This window comes from Eleutherodactylus coqui, chromosome 3, assembly GCF_035609145.1.
Source record: "Eleutherodactylus coqui strain aEleCoq1 chromosome 3, aEleCoq1.hap1, whole genome shotgun sequence".
In the NCBI taxonomy this organism is placed as follows: domain Eukaryota; kingdom Metazoa; phylum Chordata; class Amphibia; order Anura; family Eleutherodactylidae; genus Eleutherodactylus; species Eleutherodactylus coqui.
Genome location: NC_089839.1, coordinates 169,024,401 through 169,030,334, shown reverse-complemented (window position 1 = coordinate 169,030,334; position 5,934 = coordinate 169,024,401).

The following is a 5,934-nucleotide window of genomic DNA, read 5'->3' as shown; positions in this document are numbered from 1 at the left end:
ATGAAAGATAGGCTACATGGGAGCATGGAAGTTCTAGTACCCTGTTGTACTGCCTCTAGCTTGGATACAAGATGTGATAAAGACAGGTATGAAGGCTCTAGTGCCCTGTTGTACCGCCTCTAGCTTGAATACAAAATTTGATATGGGCAGGCATGGACTCTCTAGTACCCTGTTGTACCACCTCTAGTTTGGATTTATGATGTTATACGGGCGGGCATAGAGGCTCTATTACCCTGTTGTACTGCCTCTGGCTTGGATACAAGATATGATAAGGGTGGGCATGTAGGCTCTAGTACACTGTTGTACTGCCTCTAGCTTGGATACAAGATGTGATACAGGTGGGCTTTAAGGCTCTAGTATTCAGATTAATATTCTGTTGGCTTCTTTTTTGCTACCAAAACAGATCTGGTCCATTGAGGTTTGAGCTCCGCAAGACCTCTGAAGGTATCCTGTGGTATCTGGAACCCAGACATCAACAGTAGATTGTTTAGGTTCTATAAGTGGTGAGGTGTGACCTCCATAGATCGAACTTGCTTTTCCACCACATCCCACAGATGCTAAATTGAGATCAGGGGAATTTGTAGGCCAAGTCATCACTTTGATGGAACCTTTATGTTTCTCAAGTCATTCCTAAACAATTATTTCTGTGTGGCTTGGTGCATCATTCTAGTGAAATATACCACTATCATTAGGGACTACTGCTACCACAAAGGAGTGGACTTGATCTGTAGGCTGTTTAGGTAGGTGGTAACATCCACATGATGCCAAGACCCAAGGTTTCCCAACAGAACATTGCTCCGAATATCACACTGACTCCGCTGACTTATCTTCTTCCCATAGTACAACCTTGTGGCATCTCTTCCTCAGGTAAGCGATGCACTCACAACCAGCTGTCCACATGATATAAGAGAAAACATGATTTATCTGATCAGACCACCTATATCCATTGCTCCATGGTCCAGTTGAGATGCTTAAACGCCCATTGGAGGACAAGAGGAAGCATAGGTAATCGGACTAGTGTTACCATGCAGGGCGGCGCTGGGTCCCGCGGCCGGCGCGCGCTGCTCCGATGTTGGCTTCAGCGTCCCAGAGCTCTGCTGTCGGGGCTCTCCCGGCAGCGTGGAGCAGCCAGCGTGCAGCGGCGTGGGCGTGTCCGCCCGTAGGGTGCTGTCCGCTCTCCTCCACCTTCCATATGCAACAGTGGGAGAGTCGGCTCCTCCCACTCTCCGCCCCTGGGCGGAGGCTTTAAGTTAAAAGGCTGGCAGTGACCTGAGCTCACTGCCAGTTATTGGTTTTGTTAGCCTCTAGTCAGGTCTGTCTCAGTCTGCTCTAGTTGCTAGTCAGTGTCCTTCCTGTTTGCCAGTGAGCTCCATCTCCAGCCCTACTCTGCCTTGCAAGTTCTGTTGGTCTGTTCCACCTGCCTCTTCTGTCAGCACTCTGTCCCCCGTTAGTTAAGTTCCATCTAGGTAGTCGCCAGGTCCCTAGCCAGAGCAGGGACCGCCGCCCAGTTGTCCGCCTGGGGTTAGCCAGGGACGAGGCAAGTAGGCAGGGACAGTGGGGTGCGGGAAGTTCAGGGCACCCCACCTGGTGCTCGGGGGGCAGAGTGCCGTAACATAATAACTGGCCCTTAAAAACTGTTTTGTCATGGAGGAGATCAGTTCCCTCACGAACCAGCTGCAGGCCCTGGTGCCTGTGATCCAGGATTTATCTGCCCGCATGGTGGCCCAGGAGCAGCGGGGGGTGTCGCAGGGGCCGGACGCCTCAACCAGCCCAGAACCCAAGTGCCCTCTTCCCGAGGTGTTTTGTGGGGAGAGGAACAAGTTTTTTGTTTTCCGACAGGCGTGTCGCCTGTTTTTTCGGATGCGCCCCTGTTCTTCCGGGTCGGAGGCTCAGAGGGTCGGGCTGATAATGTCTCTGCTGCGGGGTGTTTTCCATCCCCGAGGGTTCCTCCTGCCTGCAGTCCATGGACTCCTTTTTCCAGGAACTCGGGGGTATCTTCGACGAACCGGACCGAGCGGGGTTGGCGGTTTCGCGGTTGTTGGCGCTGCGGTAGGGATCGTCTTGTGTGGAGGTTTATTGCTCCAACTTCAGACGCTATGCGGGTGAGACGACATGGAATGATAGCGCTCTGAAAGACGTTTTTCTGCAGGGCCTCTCGGATGCAGTTAAAGACCTGTTAATTTCCCATCCCGTTCCCGGGTCCTTAAGGGAGGCTATGGAGCTAGCGGTGAAGGCAGATAGGAGGCTCAGGTCTAGGAAGCAGGACAGGCAGAACCGTAGAGTCAGGGAGGTCGGTTGCCCTGGTCCCTCTTCCTCCTTACCAGTCTCTGTGCCCGAGCCGATGGAGGTGGATCCGCTGGACCCCAAAGAGCGACGCCGGATCTGTTTGTTGCATCGCCTCTGCCTCTACTGCGAGAAAGCTGGACATCGGGTGATAACCTGCCCACTGAGGTCTCAACGCTCGCAGCCGGAACCGGCGGAAAACTCAGAGTCCTAGGTGATTGAAGGGAGGATCGCCTAGGACTTCAGGTACTTCCTAAACTTTTGGTACCGTGTCATGTTAGATTCCGGGACTTTTCCCGATCAGGGCGGGCGGTTATTGATTCCGGAGCAGCCGCTAACTTGATAAGTCTGGGTTTTGTCCGTTCTCTGAGGGCGGAATTTGTGGCGCTGAAGACGCCAATTCATTTTACCAGTATTGATGCTACCCCTCTCTACAGGCCTGGTACGATGGAGGACCCCAAGATTACAGCTCATGGTGGGGATCCTCCACTCGGAAGAACTGTCTTTCCTGGTTATGGAAAAAATGTCGGTTGATGTGGTGCTTGGTATGCTCTGGTTGGCACTGCACAATCCCCCAATTTGATTGGTCCACCCGGGAATTGACTCATTGGGGATCATCCTGTCATAGTCACCTGTCTACCATAGCTGTGTGCTCCGCAGATACGGTGCTCATTCTGGAGTATTTGTCAGACTTTCAGGATGTATTCTCCAAAAAACTGTCTAAGGCTCTGCCTCCTCATAGGGAGTGGGACTGTGGTATTGATCTGATTCCCGATAGTCCCATCCCTAAGGGAGCCATTTTCAATTTGTCAGGCCGTGAGCATGAAGCCCTCAAGTCCTATGTCTCGGAGGCTCTGGCCAACCAACATATCCGGCCATCCAGGTCCCCTGCCGGGGCAGGTCTCTTCTTTGTAGAGAAGGACGGGACACTAAGGCCTTGTGTGGATTATCGGGCCTTGAATAAAATCACTGTGAAGAACCAGTGCTCCTTGCCCCTAATTCCTGACTTGTTGAATCAGGTGGTAGGGGCCCACTGGTTCTCCAAACTGGACTTGCGGGGGGCTTACAATTTAATTTGCATTAGAGAGGGAGATGAATGGAAGACGGCGTTCAACACCCCGTTAGGACATTTTGAATGTCTGGTCATGCCTTTTGGACTTTGTAACGCCCCCGCTGTGTTTCAGGGCTTTATGAACGCGGTCTTTCACGACTTCCTGGGGGTATTTCTGGTCATCTATCTTGACGACATTCTGGTGTACTCACCTGACTGGGACTCACATGTGCGGCACCTGAGGTTGGTCCTGACCCGTTTGCGCGAGTATCAACTTTTTGTCAAGTTAGAGAAATGTACATTTGGTTCTAAGCAAGTATCCTTCCTTGGTTATGTAATCTCACCCACGGAGATTCAGATGGAGTCTGATAAAGTAGCAGCAATCTCCCAATGGGTCAGACCAGACAACCTCAAGGCTCTCCAGCGGTTCTTAGGTTTTGCAAATTTTTACCGCAAATTCATTAGGAATTACTCAGTTATTGCTCAACCTCTGACCGACCTGACTAAGAAGGGGGCCGACTTGGGTAAGTGGTCGCCTGCAGGCCTTGAGGCCTTTAGCCGTCTAAAAAGGGCATTTACGACTGCCCCGGTGCTAATACAGCCGGACGCACGACTACCCTTTTTTATTGAGGTAGATGCATCTGAAGTGGGTACAGGAGCAGTACTGTCGCAGGAAGTCAGTGGGAGGTCTGGGTATAGCCCATGTACGTTCTTTTCGCGGAAGTTCAATTCAGCAGAGCGCAACTACGATGTGGGTAACCGTGAATTATTGGCTATCAAATGGGCTCTAGAAGAGTGGCGACACCATCTTGAGGGTGCTAGACACCCAATTACCGTATATACTGATCACAAGAATCTGGTATATCTCGCCAATGCGAAAAGACTCACAGCTCGTCAAGCCAGGTGGGCGTTGTTCTTCGCCAGGTTTAATTTCGTCGTGACATATATCCCAGGAGAGAAGAACGTGAAGGGTGACACCCTGTCACGGAGTTTCGGGGTACCGGATAGTGAGACCATGACTCCCGAGAATATCTTAGCCCCCGGCGTGGTGGTGGCAGCTATAGAGTCTAACTTCGTCCCTCAACTACAGGATGCTCAGCAGGACACTCCTTCTGGGGTGCCGGAGGGCAGATGGTTTGTACCAGAGACCCTACGCCCTAGAGTCATGGATGAGTCTCACTCGTCGGTTCTCACCAGGCATCCAGGGTTCCAGGGGACCTTGGAGCTTTGTTCCAGACACTTCTGGTGGCCAGGCATCTCTCAGGAGATCCGCAACTTTGTGAGGGGTTGCTCGGTCTGTGCTCGCAATAAGAGTCGGCGCCGTCCTTCGGAGGGTCCCCTGAGACCGCTACCGGTTCCTTCCAGTCCATGGTCGCACTTAGCAGTAGATTTCATCACTGACCTACCAGAATCTCAGAAGTGCTCCACTATCTTAGTGGTGGTCGACCGGTTCTCAACGATGGCACATTTTGTGGCGTTAAAAAAGCTACCCTCGGCAAAAGAATTTGCCACGATTTTTGTAAAGGAAATAATTCGCCTACATGGGGTTCCCCAAAATATTGTATCTGATCGCGGGGTTCAGTTTGTGTCGCAGTTTTGGCGTTCCTTCTGCAGAAACCTGGGAACGTCGCTTTCCTTCTCTTCAGCGTTCCACCCGCAGACTAATGGTCAGACTGAGCGGAAGAACCAAGATTTAGTGCAATATTTACGGTTGTTTGCTAGCGAAAAGGCTCATTAGTGGGCAGAGTTTCTGCAGTTGGCAGAGTGTGCGCTAAACAACCGCCTTTGTTCTTCCACTGGGGTGTCTCCATTTTTTTGTGTATACAGTCAGCATCCTCGCTTCCTTACAGCAATCCCTACTCCGTCGGTCTGTCCTGCAGCTGATGTCGCCACAGATATGCTTCGGGGAGTATGGAAAGAGGCACAGAGAAATTTGGAGGCAGCGGGGGCCCGTATGCAGTTGCGTAGTGGGAAGAGTCTGTCCGTGTCTGAACCTTACAGGGTGGGACAGAAGGTATACCTGTCTTCTAAAAATCTTAAATTGCGGGTCCCATGCTTGAAGCTGGCGCCACGTTACGTGGGGCCGTTTGCCATCACACGTGTGGTGAACCCACTCGCCTACGAGCTGGGGTTGCCAGCCACATGGAGGGTTCACAGGGTATTCCATAAGTCGCTATTGAAACCTTTTGTCCCTTCGGCGTCCCGGAGCTCTGCTGTCGGGGCTCTCCCGGCGGCGTGGAGCAGCCAGCATGCAGCGGTGTGGGCGTGTCCGCCCGTAGGGTGCCGCCCGCTCTCCTCCACCTTCCATATGCAACAGTGGGAGAGTCTGCTCCTCCCACTCTCCGCCCCTGGGCGGAGGCTTTAAGTTAAAAGGCTGGCAGTGACCTGAGCTCACTGCCAGTTATTGGTTCTGTTAGCCTCTAGTCAGGTCTGTCTCAGTCTGCTCTAGTTGCTAGTCAGTGTCCTTCCTGTTTGCCTGTGAGCTCCATCTCCAGCCCTACTCTGCCTTGCAAGTTCTGTTGGTCTGTTCCACCTGCCTCTTTTGTCAGCACTCTGTCCCCCGTTAGTTAAGTTCCATCTAGGTAGTTGCCAGGTCCCTA